Genomic DNA, 15761 nt, shown 5'->3' with positions numbered 1-15761 from the left:
AAATACATATTTTTTAACTTATATGCAACAACATTTAGCATTGGTTTCTTTTTTAAAAGAATATATATTTAACGCAAAACAATGCAAAGTCACTGTAAGCCACTGAAACAATATAGATCCTTTTGTTTGCCTCTGTAGCTCACTTCCATGAAGTAACCACTGTTAATGGTTATTCTTCCTGATTTTTTTCTCCTATATACACACACATTATAATGAAGCACAGCTATATTTTTTAAAGAAGGTCTTTTAAAAGAAGGTCTCATACTACAAGTTGTTCTGTAAAATTTTTTCACTTTGTTATAAAACACATTTCCATATTTACAGATATAAATCCACCTTACATATTTTAATTGGTGCTTCATTATTTGAGAAATCAAATTGTGTTCTTTGAGTGACCTATGACCTATAATGAGGCTTCTCATCCCCACTTTAATGGAGAAGCCCTGCTTTTAGCTGCTTTATATCTTAGGGTGCCACACCATATGAAATTCACATAAAGAAAGGATTCTATTGCCAAAAGCAGTTTGTAAACCTAGGGTCACTAAAATAACATTATTGATCAGAACGTTGATTTTTTAAAATGTATTTGAATACATACCTTCTTACTTAATTTTTTACAAGAAATGCATTTCTCAATAACAGGAGATAAAGTCATATTGAGACCTCTTTTTTTTTTCTTTAACCTGGAATGCTGGCTCATTTCTTCATCTCCTATAAGTTTCTGTTCAACGTCACCTTTTCAACAATGCTATTGTAATCACCAAACTTAAAAAGGTAACTCCCCCCTAATATTCTAGAACCCTCACTCTTTTCTTTTTTCCTTTTTTCTCTTTTTGCAACAGTAGTCATAATCACATAATTTACTACCTTATGTATTACATCATTGCCTGTCTATTCTCATTAAAATGCAACTACATAAGAAAAAAATCATGTGTCTCTTTTACTTACTGATATATAAACAGCACTAGTAAGAGTACCTGTTATATAATAGATATCCATTCTATTATATCCGTGGTGAATAGACATTTATTCACCAATATATTATTCAATACGTAATTGGGCAAAGGAACAAATAAAAAAGTGAGCTTGATGGTTTCTTTCTTAGTCCTGGATGTGTCTTGAAGCAAGATTAAAATATATTTTAGTGGTTATGGGGGTGAAAAATTCACCCTAGCTTTGGGGTTGTTTCATTATTCTAATTAAGTTCAGAACCTTTGGAATGTGGACTTCTTGGTTGTTTTCAAAAGGAGCTGTACAAGCAGTTAATATTAGCAGCCTGCTTCTCAAAGCTCAGAGCAGGATTCCTTTAGGACACTGCTCATCTTCCCCTCTGGGGACAAGCAATAGCCCTGGTTAACCATAAGTGTGGCGCTCAAAACCAAAAATATAAGAAATGACAAAATGTAAGGAATCTGGGGGGGGGAGGTTAAAATTCCTCCTATCTTTCTGCATTTCTACCTTGATTCGTAAAATAGAGATTTCCACCATCTTGGAAATACTGGGGAGGAGACTAACTTTTCTCTGCTTATTTACTCTTCTTACTTGATTGGCAACATTTAGAAAATTATCCTCACAAATGTGCTCTACCCTTTCTTTGGGTCTCTGATTGGGATCTGTCTTTTCTTTAGGCTGAGGCCATTCTCCACTTGTCCATGAGATGAGGCCACTCTATGATGTCTTTCACTTCCAGAGAGGCTGCAGATACTTCGGGGTTCTGTATGTCAGTGGGAGAATGATTGCAATTCGGTAGAGATACTGCAAAATGCACATTTTGTAACCAAGTCCAAGCTGGGTTCTCTAGCTCAATTTTAGTAACGAATACTTTGATTTCTCTCTACTTGTCTGCGTGTTTTTAAATTGGAATCCCTCAGAACACCAGAAAAACTCTTTCTAGGAAAAAATAAAACCTTCATACATATAATAAAAGATTTCATATATGTTTTCCACGTGAAATACAATGAAACAATTTTAAGGTCTATTACATTTCTGGATTTCCATAATGAACCAGTTTTACTAGGGAGGCAAGTCGTTACTCAATTTTAAGAGGAGGAAAGGACACATTGGAATTTTTGGACAAAATTTATATCATCTTAGATTTTAAAGCAAAGAGTAGAACACACATCTTCCAGTAAAAATCTGAAATACAGGTTAATTGCAAGCCATGAAAATGCATTTAGCATTCTGAACTGAAGACAATGGTAGCAATAGTACTGGGATTCTGAGCATCTGTAGCCCATTCCACAGACGGTGGCTAGCTAGACTTCTGACACTCTTGCCATTACACAGCTCTCTTCCTGTGGTAATCTCAAGGTTCTGTGTCTCTACACATTGAATTCATTCATGTAAATGACTGACTTAAAGAAAGGGAACTTCTGACTATTACGTTAGTAAGAAATATGAAGAAGATGAAACAAAATTATGAACTAATCACCTGTTCCACTGTCTGAGCAGTGAGGACATTTTTACAGCCTTAATGAGGTTTAGCTCTGGTTGTTTTTGTTTTGTTGGTGTTCTGGTTTTTGTTTGTTTTGTCTTGTCTTGCTTGTTCAATGTTAGTTGTCTTCTTTACCTTATTAGAAATTTGGAACTGCTTGACTGAAACACCTATCCATTTTGGTTAAAGTGCTCCCATAATTGTTTTCCTAACTGTGTTATCTTTTGTTCATGGTCTACTGTACAGATCAATATTCAGAAAGGTCAAGACAGTGTCTGTTTCTAGGTCAGGCAATGCAGAAAGCTGACATAATACTGGAAATGTTGTTCATCACAAATCTCTAATATTAGAAGCCTCAGTGATGCTCTTGACCTTTGTTAAGATAATTGGTACCAACTATACAAACAGAACACATGTTAATTACTGGTCTGAAACTGGCTAAAACTGCACAGCAATATCACATTTACTATGATTAATTAGTTGACCAGAGCAACCGTTTGAAAAGAATAGCTATTTTTTTACTTTGCTTAGGAACTTTTGTCTTCATGGCTCAATGGTCATAAAAGAGTAGTTGTCAAGGCAACTGTGCAGAGCATCTGCTAAGTAAATAGTGTAGTTTCAAATGTGTGAAAGCAAATGAGAAATCCGATTGACTTGTATCTATCTACATTATGGATAAAAGTGGCTGCTGATGGCAGCATTCTTGTTACTGGGTAAGAAGCACCGTAGGCATATGAACAAAACATCTGAAACCGCATTCTCACTTCCATACCTGTGTATCTGCTAATACTGTCGCTTGGAAATACTTTACTCAATGGTATCAAGTTACCTCCAAAGCTCTTCTTTCTCTAGGAAAACACTCTGTACCCAAAGTCCAGCTTAAATGACATCTTCCCAGGGGTCTTTATGCCTTTTTGGCATTTGAGTAAAGTTTTTTAACATTGGAACTGTAATTCTTAGTACATTGCCTTATACGAAGATTAATAATGTTTATTTTTCCCAGAAGTCTAAATATTCTTTGAGACTTCTCTATTTCTCATGCACAGCACAATGCTAGCCCAGAACAGGTGTCAGTTGGCAATTTGATACGAAACAGCAATGTTGCTCTTACGAAGTCTCCAGATGTTGTATTCAAAAACATATTCAATTACCCTACTCTTATTCCAGATGTAGGAGAGACTTACAGAGCAATAACTGTGCTGAATGTACCTGTAGGGGATGATTAGGTTTTACTGAAATTTTAAAATTCCTAAGAGTAGATAGCAGTAAAAAAAAGAAGGTATTGGTTGGATAAATCAATGAGGGAGTGTTAGATTAGAAATGAGATGGCTCTTAAGAGAGGGATTCGCAAATGTGGGGCCAAAAGGGTACAAAATGTTATTAAATTATTAGGAAGAAATTGGTTTTCTCGTATTTTACATTGCTCTTATTTGGTGTCATTTATAACTTAGGACTGTATTTTAATGACATATGAAACATTACAGCAGTTAAAATGCATACACTTTTGATATTATGCTCTAATGACTATAAGATCATGTTAGAACCTGAGCATAGGTACTCATACGTTAAAGACAATATCGAATTATTATTTCTGTAATATTCAGTGGGGATGAGATGAGATTGGTCAAACATTTCCAGGTGTTAATCATTTGCTCTTATTTTATTCTTTTTACAATTTATTTTATTTAGAGTTATCAAAAACTATTTATAGATGATGTTCCTTAAAACTATCACTCTACATTGTATGGTCATAATTATTTTGCGGACAAAATATTTCTTGATCTTTTAAAAATAAGGACATTTAAAAATACCTCAATTCTTAATGCATACTGTTAACATTTGTTTACAAATGTAAAAGGAGTAATTTTGCTTTTATAAGATGAAGTCTTAAAAGCCAGATACATAATTATTTGGAGAACCATATTTTTCTCTTTGAAATTTTAAATTCCTAATTGTTCAACCCTGATGATTACTTATAACTATTTTAAATAGAATAAATTATTCAGATATTTATATTTTGTATTTACTTGGTTAATTTTCACACATTAAGGTAACTGTAACATAGCCTTTCAAATTATCTCAATTATTACTAAATTGATTATTGCTTTTCCGTATGCTGCTGATCAACATATACTGCTAGGGGTGCCTGGGTGGCTCGGTCGTTAAGCGTCTGCCTTCGGCTCTGGTCATGATCCAAGAGTTCTGGGATGGAGCCCCGCATCAGGCTCCCTGCTCGGCGGAAAGCCTGCTTCTCCCTCTCCCACTCCCCCTGCTTGTGTTCCTGCTCTCGCTGTGTCTCTCTCTGTCAAATAAATAAATAAAATCTTTAAAATATATATATATACTGCTAATTGCATAGTACCTAAATGCAATAAATCCGGGATTCTGTTTGTCAAATCCTAATAAGTACTTACTCTAATATGGATCTATCAGTAGATAAAAGCTATCAATTTGACATGAAATTTTAGACTTAAATGTGCATTTCTTTCTTAAAAACTTAATGTTGCAATTTTATTTTCTCTGCATCAATCATATGACCCAATGTGTTTTGCTTACCATATTTAACCTGGATATTTAACACTATTACCAGTGATGAAGTGAGTTTTCTCCATCAGAAGATAATTCATGTGTCTGAAAAAAAATAAAAGGAAAGAAAAGAATTCATGTGTCCAAAATTGATTTTTCTTCAAAAATATGAACTGCCTCTAGCATATTGTTTGTCATTCACAAATGAATAAAATATCAAGGGAGATGTTGTAGTGACAAGATCCTGTTATGCCTTTGGCTATTTTCTGGGTGAGAATGTTAACCTTTGAAGGCTACTTATATTGAATGCTTAGGACATACATGAAAACGTCCAGTATATTTAGCTTATATATTCAGGGCATCCATGGGTACAATTATCTGAAGTTCATAATGTGTATTCGTTTCTCTGAAGTGGATGATGTATATTTCCTGTCATCTCCTTTAAAAACTACAGAGAGTTGTTCTTTTATGAGCAGCAGGACATCAGGATATTAGTTTAAGTGTCATTGTTCATTTCAACAGCGACTTAGCTAACTGGTCCTGTTCATCTCATTGTCAGCTTGAATGTGACCCATTGAAGTCAGTCTCTACTAGTTATTGATTGAGTATACTGACATGATGTAAAGAGGCTGAAGAAAAAAATTACAGGGAAATTCTTGGATCACTCATAGCTGGCTGCATTGACAGATTGAAGAACTGGATCACATTAGCAATTCTATTTTAGTAAATCATGCTAGATTTATTTATTTATATTTATTTATTTATTTATTTTTAAAAGATTTTATTTAGTTATTTGACAGAGAGAGAGCAAGAGAAGGAACACAAGCAGGAAGAGTGGGAGATGGAGAAGCAGGCCCCCTGCCGAGCAGGGAGCCTGACGCAGGGCTCGATCCCAGGGCCCTGGGATCATGACCTGAGCTGAAGGCAGACACAAGGACTGAGCCACCCAGGCACCCCAATCATGCTAGATTTAGATGGTATTTTTATATGTTTACTATATTTACTCATTTAAACTCAGAAAAGGGAAGAAATGATCATATCTTCCATTTTTCTATTTCCTTGAGAAGTTCCAGCATTTTTTGTTATCGTTTTGTTTTCTCAGCCTCTGTTTGGATAACTTCAGGGGGTATGGGGTGGAGGGATATGAGCACAAATTCTCAGTTCCTTCTTGGTTTGAATGTCCTAGTTTTAATAAATGATTACATGTATTGGGTCGAAGTTCTTGCCTTTGTCCTACTTTGGCTATTTCAAACTGAGAAACATGTAACTATATATTATATATATCTACACTTTTTTTTTTCAAATTTAAATATATCACAGTCATTAAGATTATTGGCCCTACCTCCAGAATGCTTCAGTTCTAATCTGGATTTATCATTTACTAGCTATGATTATGTGGATTTAGAGAAAACAGGTGACAAAATTCAACATTGTTTCCAAAACTATCAACAATAGGAACAGGATGGAATTTCCTCCAGTAAATGGCATCTTAAAAACAAAAATATCTAATATCATACTTGATAATAAGAGACAGTGTTTCCCTCTAAGTTCAGAGACAAGACAAGGATGTCTTTTCTAATTATTTCTTTTATTGGACTAGAGACCTACATGTAAAATCTAAAGCTATGAAATTTCTAGAAAAGAAATAATTGGAGAATATCTTCACAATCATAAGTAAGCTAAGATTTAATAATGAGAAAAGGGAAAACACTAAGAATTTTTTAAGATAAATTATAATTTGAACTTTTGCAAAAGAAAAACATCTGCTTGGGGAGACCTACCATTAAGAAAATAAACAGCCAAGCCATAGTGAAAGAAAATATTCACAAACATACATTTAAGAACAGACTTGTCTACTCCCCAGTAATAAAAAGATAAAAATGAGAAACAAATTTGAACTGACATTTCAGAAAGGAAGATGTATAAATGTCCAGTAAGCAGAAGATTTCATGCTCAACATCATTAGTCATCAGGGAACTGCAAAGTTTTAAAATCACATCTACCCACATAACTAAAATGAAAAATATTAGTGACACCAAATGTTGGAGATGCTGCAGAGCCAGGGTAGAAAAATATGGCCCATGGGTCAAATTCATTTGTTGCCTTTTTTTTATAAAGTTCTATTAAAACCCAGCCATGCCCATTTATTTGTGCATTTTCTGTGGATGCTTCCACTCTGCAATAGCAGAACTGAGTAATTACAACAGAGACTGTATGGATATTTATTTGACAGCCCTTTATAGAAAAACATTGCTGACCCATGACATAATATTATCAGAACCCTCATAATGATCTCATTGTTGTTTAGAAAGTAAAAAGCAACAAACAACTTGGAAAACGATTTTATAATTTCTTAAAAAGCTATATCTACCTTAAAACTCAGCAATGTACCACCCAGCATTTATTCAAGATGAAAACACATATCCACATTAAACTCTGTGCAAGAATGTTCATTAAAAAGTTATTCATTTTAGCCAAAAAATACAAATAGTCCAGGTATCCATCAAAAGGGGATTGGAAAAACATTGCGGTATATTCATACAATAGAATACTTCTCAGCAATACAAAAGAACAAACTACCGATATATGTAGCAATCTCAAAAACCTAATGCTGTGTGAAAAAAGCAGACACAAAATAGAATGTGTATTTATATAAATCCTAGAAAAAGCAAATTCACACATGGTGATAGAATTCACTGTTTGCTTTGATATGGGGATGCATTACCTTGCAAAGGGCACATTCCATCTGAATGATGGAAACACTGTTTTATTAGTGGTAAAGATTATACAGATTGAAGCATTTGTGGAAATGGATTAAATTGTATGCTTAAAATTGGATCCTTTTACTTAATGTTTTCATACCTAAAAAAATTACTTAGTTACATGGCTATTCTAGCCAGATTGAGAATGATGTTTTCTAGCTGGGTATTTGAATGCCTAGTTTAAACTTTATTACTATTAAAAGGGGGAGAATTAATTCAGACAGATAATAGTTTGTGCCACAATAATATGTGGTAACGGGCTAGAAGGAGTCCGAATGCTGATATGGTAGAGAAACATACAGGAAATTCAAGCTATTGATAATTATCCAGTTATTAGATTAAAACATGAGTTATGGAAGTTTGGTAAAATATAAACTAAAAATAAAATGTAATAATAATTTACAAAAGAGATAAAAAGAGTAAAAATTAAGCAAAGATTAAGAAAAAATATGTCACATAAAATAAACATATCTGGAGCATATTGAAATCCTTAAATTAGGGGCACCTGGGTGGCTCAGTCGTTAAGAGTCTGCCTTCGGCTCAGGTCATGATCCCAGGGTCCTGGGATCGAGCCCCGCATCGGGCTCCCTGCTCGGCAGGAAGCCTGCTTCTCCCTCTCCCACTCCCCCTGCTTGTTCTCTCTCTCTCTCTCTCGCTGTGTCTCTCTCTGTCCAATAAATAAATAAAATCTTAAAAAAAATCCTTAAGTTAATCTAAAGGTTTTAAAATGTTAAGTTAAAACATAGTAATACACTCTTTCTTATCTTTTATATTTTCAACAATTGAGAGATTGATAACACCTAGTAAAAAATGCCATGAAGGGGCAGGGATAAGCTGACAACTTCCATGATGAAACAGTTCTGAATTCAATAGGAACCCCATTAAGATGGGACTGAGCTATGGGTTTCTATGAAGTTATAAGTCACTCCTATTACTCTTGGGTTGTACCTCTCATGGATCATTTCTAAATCTGTGGTTCATTCTCATCACAATTTGCCATCTGGTCTCAGCTGTTACTGAGGGTAATTAAAGCAAAGGTCTGTGACCACACCTGGGACAAAGCAGTAGAGAGGAGAATGTTCAGGTACTTCAGGAGACAATTGCATTGAAAAGAGTAGGGGCCTGTGGAGAGATTGAGTGGCGGTCATTTGGAGCTGAAGACCTCATATCCAGGACCAGTTTGTGACAGATGACAGCATATTCCTATTAATCTAATGTATACTTAGCAGGTATTGCAGGAACAAATAAGTAAATTGCAAAGCAAGACTCCCCACAGTAAAGCAGGATAAAAAACCGAATTATTATTCCCTGTGTTAATATAAACTGTGTCTTGTATTAAAATGATTAAAGGGATGATTCATCTTACAGTGGTAGATTTTACTATTATAACCCAAATGCAAAAAAAAAAAACCATTAAGTTCAGCAACTGAAGCACAAACAAGAGAGTTGAAAATATCTTTCCAAATTAACTTTCTATTTTGTGAGAAGAGAAATGGCAAAAATGCATGTATCAAATGCCATGGAATCTGAAAGGATTTTCAGTGAGTAAGGGATGACACTGCACTTTGCATCTGAGCCAGTTGGTTTTCTTCACCACCCCCATGGGTTTGTGACTCAAGGATCTGAAGTGCCCTGCATTGGTTCCAGAAGGGGGACGGGAGTTTACTAAACCGCTGGATGCTTGTCTGAAACCGCTTAGATGCACAGAACTGTGAAAGCAATAAGCTGTCACATCCTGAGTGTGTGTTCTGCCCAGCTACGCTCGAGTGGTTTCCTTGGTTGGAATTTTCTGACAAATCAAAGGCTTGGATTCTTCTATCTACAGCTGCAACGAGCTTTTGGAAAATAACTTGAAAATAACTTGTTTGTCCTCCTGGGTTCCTTTTACTCTTGCAAATAGTGTTGGTAAGAAACCTCAACCAGAAAAAGTTCAATAGCACTTAATATTTAGAAATACTGTTAAAAATAGACACAGAAATGGAAAAAAGATTTCAGTGGTGTTAACTTAGAAAGGAAACTAACGTGTTTATGGTCAGCCAGAATAGGAATGATACAAGATAAACTACCTATGGGTATGCCCTTGATTCATTTATCTTGTAAGAAACCTTATTAACTCAGGATTGTACTAAAGCTGAAATTTTAGAGGTTTTGCTTTCTGCTTCTCTGCTTAGCACATGCCATACACTACTTCCAAATCATTTAACTTTATGGTTTAATTGCATAGCACCTGCTATCCATTTAATTGCCACTGTAATTAATTTGCCTTTAATGAAGATAAGTAAAAATAGATATCTCTTCTAATTTTTTACTACCTTCTGTCTCTCCAAGATTCTCACAATTTTTAAAGTCCTCTATATATTCAACAGGATAGCTACTATGAAAACTGATCTCTGGCTGCTTACTCATCAAATATTTATTGAACATCTATTTTGGAATATATCAGAAAAATAGTCCAGCGTTTGTTTTTGATTTTTTGAGAAGCAGCACAGATATTAAGCTGATTTTATAGAATATGGATGATGAATACATGACTGGCAAGCCTCTACTCCTCATCCTCACACGCAGGGCAGAAATCTCTAACATAAACAAACACTTGCCCCTTCCCTGATGGATGGCCACCCCATCTCTCACTTACTACTATCTAGCCAAACTGGTGGGAAGGAAAAAGACAATTTCTGTACTTTCATAGTCATTGGATTATTGTGGCATGATTAAAAAGAATGTAGTCTTCTACATACTACAGAGATAGGAGTTCTAATTTTTTATAGAGTCTCTGAAATATTCTGGAAGCTAGTCTAACAAATCCCCTGATCAGATCTGACTTTGGGGACTATATTTTGGGCTATTATAATAGAAACTGTTAATATATCAAAGCTGACACCTATCACACTTTTTTAAAGTTAAATAGTAGGAAGGTAGTATTTGTACACACACGTGTGTATATTGTCGATATATATTACGTACGTATGCATATATATGCACATGTGTGTATTTGTGTATTAACAATTTTCAAAGCTCTTCTCTGCCTATAAGTATATTTCACTCTCTCTTCACAGAAGACTCCAGTCACATGGCACTTCCTCAGAGAGGAGTCACTTCTTTCTTTTTTTTTTTTTAAGATTTTATTTATTTATTTGTCAGAGATAGAGAGAGAGCACAAGCGGAGGGGAGCGGAAGGCAGAGGGAGAAGCAGGCTCCCCGCTGAGCAAGGAGCCCGATGTGGGACTCCATTCCAGGACCTTGTGGGATCATGACCTGAGCCGAAGGCAGACGCTTGCTTAACCGACTGAGCCACCCATGCGTCCCGGATTCACTTCTCCATCTATTTGCTCTGCTTTATTTTTCTTCACAGTGCTTCTCATTATTGTGCATGTCTTCATTTATTTTATTTCCTGGGTTGATGTTTTTTTTTTTTCCATGAAAATGGGTTCTCCATGAAGGGGAGTATTTTTTCTCTGTCCTTTTTTCCATTATCTTCCCAGAACCTAGAATCATACCTGACACAGATTTGATACTCAATGAGCATGTATTATATAAATTATATTGCGGGCAGCATAGCAGGATCTCTGTTTTCTTGATAGTAAAGCAAATTCAAAGGTTGACTTGTTTAAGGTACACAGCAAGAAAGTAGTATAATCTCTTTATCATTGTTACTTCTCTCCTGGCACCTCTAAAGCTTAGTATTGTTTGGTACTTGTTGCTTGTTTTTACTCTTGAAAATGGTGTTGGTAAGAAACCTCAACCAGAGGAAGTTCAAAAGAACTTAATATTTAGAATACTGTCAAAAATATACACAGAAATGGAAAAAAAGATTTCAGCGGTGTTACCTTGAAAAGGAGACTGACATTTCTATGATTAGCCAGAATATGATAAATGATATAGATAAACTGCCTATGGTGTGTCCTTGATTCATTTACTTTATAAGAAAGCTTATTAACTCAGGATTGTAGTAAAGCAGAAATTTTGGAGGCTTCGTTTTCTGCTTCTCTGCTTAGCTATGCCATGCATTACTTCCAAATCGTTTGACTTTATGGTTTAATTGCATAGCACCTGCCATCACTACAATCCATTTAATTGCCACTGTAATTAATTTGCCTTTAATAAAGATAAGTAAAAGTAGGTATCTCTTCTAATTTTCTACTACCTTCTTCTGTCTCTCTAAGATTCTCATACTTTTTTTTTTCTCCTTATGATAACTATGGAGCTCACTTAAAGGCAAGTTCTCAGATGTTAATATTAGGTTGGATGCCTTCTGTGCAATCACAGATTGAGAGAGGACTGTCAGGAGATATATTTAGGATTTATGTGGAATGGCAAGTCTCTCTTTTTATAATTAAGTAGCATTTGTAAGAATGCCATGCTTCTTTCCAGTCGACTAAAATGTATTTTAAAATACGTGGGTAGTGTCTTTGGCTGAATTTTAAATTTCTGGTAGGATCATAACTTTCAAGGATTCAGTTAGAAGCAGGTAGCTAATGAAAGTTTTCTTAGATGATATTTCAAAGCAGTGACCTTGAGACAAGCTTAAGCAGGAAAGAGAAATAGTTAACATGCTTAGGTAGAGATAGATATGGATTTAAGTTATAACAGTCAAGTTATAGGACTCTATGTCCTGTCTCTGGAGGGGCAAAAAAAGGCTGGGTCATTCTTAAAAAAATGAGAACTGCTAAAACCAAATATGTCTTGGCTGCGATATGTAATATCTCTTCTACTGACTCAAAAACTTTTGATGGAACCTTCTGCCTAGCTCACAAACTTGGAATGGAAAAGAGACAGATGTTTAAGAATCCCAACACAAAGCGAGTATCAAAACAACTCTATCGGAAGTAAGAAATGGGAGGAAAATATCCATCCCTCCAAAATTTCCAGATATATGGCAACATTGCTCAGTTCCCCGTTATGTAAGGGAAAAAGGTTTGACGGTAATTGTATTAAAAAATAAAAAATTAGGTGAGCCAAATCTTTCTAAGGTAGACGAAATGGGGACATCCAGTAAATAACTCTTTTGGTGAACACTCAGTATAGAATCTTCTCCTTAAATTAGTTTCTCCCTGTCCTTATCTGACTCATTCTGAATTATTGGAATTCTGAATCCATGAGCAGTTTTCACACCTGGTCTCTTTCATGAGGTCTTTGCATTTAATCTAGCAGACAACAGGGCACCAACGAAAACCTTTGAGATCTAGGGATTCACATGTAAAAGATTTCACCCTCAGGTTGCTGGAGACTCCAGGGCAAAACTGGAAAATGCCTTTCTGAATATTTGAATTGTAGAGAAACATATGAATTAATAAGTGAGACATTTGAGAGATTGATTCTATTTTTTTCACTCGCCAGTGGAGTAAAAAGACATATGCCATTATACTTTTCACAAAGATAAAAATATAATTTTTGATTGAGTGGACTGACATAACGACAAAGAGAGTCTGCCATTCCTTTAGTATGGAAAGTAGGTTTTCCTGGACTGTTTTCTTCATGCCAAAGAATTTCTGGGGGAGTAAGGGCAGTGGTGAAGAGAAATGGTCCATTGTTCCATCAGATGGTGGTAGAAAAGGCAGTTGTTGTTCATCTTTTGATGGTGACTTTTTTGTAAACAGAGAGAGACAGAGAGAGAAAAGGGGAAGGGAGGGAGAAAGGTGAAAGAAACTTAGAAATAAATTCCTACTTCGAGAGAATTAGTGTTTAAGGAAATCAGGGATATTTCAAAGATATATATATATACATATTATATTAAGATTAATTAATTGAAAAAAGGAAAAAAGATTAATTAATTGATTATATTTATATTTCTATATTTTATATAGTTAAAGACAAGAAAACTTTTCCCCTGGGAACACAATAATTGATTCACACATGAGCTTCCCATTGACTCAACTTATAACTGCAGTTCCTCGTTCTAGGTCAGAGTTTTAAATTAGTGGCAAATTTCCTACAGTAAACCTGATTAACTGATTTCTTAGCTTAACAGGGATCTAAATCATATTCAAAATCATCTTTAGTTCTTGTGTCTGGCAAACTGCTACTGAGAAGTCTCTTCTTATTATCAACCAGATATTGCTCTTCCTGGGCTGCGTTTCACCTGCTGAGGCTGTAAAATACACTTCAGGCCCCAATCCCACAATCACTTGTTTGGTCTCAGTTTTATCTCCTAAGGGACAAGGACAGCCTCTCTCTCTGAGTAGCCAAAATTTTGTCCTTGATAGTGCATACTTCCACCCCAATGTCAGATTCTTTCCAATGTACCTTCTTAAAAATATTTTTGCTGATAGGAATGTAAGAGTTTTTGTGTTTATGATGAAATTTTCAGATGAGTACTCTTAAATTACATCCAGAGGGGGAAAAAAGCAATCAACTAGAAAATTAATAGTTACTTGTCATCCTTCTATTTGGGAAAAAAAGTTGAGTGTCTATTTCTCAACTCAACTCACTCACCTTTTGGAAATGGTGTGCCACACTATTCTCTAAACACACACACATACAGAGACACACACGCATATATTTTATAGTAGTACTTGGACTCTACAAAGAGTATATATCCACATAACATATTTTATGTCATACTATCCCAAATGTATCTAATAATTTGGTTAGACATCCAAACGGCCATTTCTGGGGCAATGCATTAATACATAAAAATGGAAACATCATTTTATTAAAGAAACTATATGAGTCTGGAGGTAATAGGTAGATAATAAAATTTCTCCTACCACGTCGGAGTTCCCAGAGACAGCCATACCATGATAAGGTGACTTATATGTAATTGAACCTTATAAACTCTTTTGAAAATCAACACTATCCCCAAGGTTGGGGTTTCCTTTCTCAAAAAGAGTCTGAGAAACTCATAAAAGGCAGAAGTGGTAGAAATTTTAAGAAAAAGAAGAGACAAAGGTAAAAATTGTTCTATCAAAACATCTAAACCTGTTTCTTGGCACTAACAGCTCTAAATCATGAGGTATGAGAGCCTTTTAATAACAACAGTAGGAGTAGGAACCAAGGCAGTAATTTTAACTTAAAATGCCAGCAATATACAATGCTAATGCCAATTAGCACAGCAGTGGTCATGGAAACCTTTCACTTCTAATTACAGCACCATCCGCTGCAGAAGCACTTTCTAAAGGCTGCTTTCACCTGCTCACACCCCTTCGCTCCTTAACCCCTGCCTGTCTGCTTCTGACTCCACCCCTCTTGACAAGTGGCCATCGTTTTTCTCACCTGCTTATTTGAAATATGACTATTATTGATTTTATAAAAAGTTTCTTAAGCTTCACAACTTGAATTTGGTAATATCAAGTAAACCTCCAGGATCCTTTTCAAATTTGGAAATATTACTCTCAAGTTTATTTCATATATGAACTATACATTTTCCAGAAAGTCAGTTCTGGTTATCTGTGTTTCAAACCTTATCTTTGACATAGTATTCCCTTATTTCCAGCACTAAGCACAATACGTTCACTCTACATATTCACGACCTCTGGCCCCATACCTTCCCATCAGTTTGTGCCACACCAGGTAAGTGCCAGGTGAAGGATGGAATAAGTCCCAGAAGCCAGTTCTGCACCAAGATGACTAATAACAACTCATCTATGAAGAGATATGACTGCAGGCCCAGAATTATATCTAACTAAATGGAAACTAATTATATCTCTCGTGTAATTGTCCCTCAGCTGGATTCCAAAATTGCCTATTGCTGTTCCAAGGCCACTTGGCATGAAAGGAATATAAAAGAAGCTGGAGTGGGGAGAGGCAGTGAAATGAATGGATTTTGCTTATTTTTCTTTGCGAATGTTCAAAAATATAATGCCCTGTGAACACATGATGTATGCTTCCCAGGACCGGTGCCTTTGAAGCTCATGTTTCATCTTTTCTACTGTGAGCACTGTGCTTTTTAGATTTTTACTGGCATTAAAACTTTATAGTCATTAGAGACTTTGATAGACATCCTCTAGACCTATACTGTCCAGCTCCTGGATTCTAAATCCAGACCAGAGCTTTAGCATGAGCTCTATGAGAGCAGTCTTGGTCCTGCCCATAACTGTCCC

This window comes from Phoca vitulina, unplaced genomic scaffold (genome assembly GCF_004348235.1).
Source record: "Phoca vitulina isolate PV1807 unplaced genomic scaffold, GSC_HSeal_1.0 scaffold16, whole genome shotgun sequence".
In the NCBI taxonomy this organism is placed as follows: domain Eukaryota; kingdom Metazoa; phylum Chordata; class Mammalia; order Carnivora; family Phocidae; genus Phoca; species Phoca vitulina.
This window is presented reverse-complemented; position numbering follows the sequence as displayed.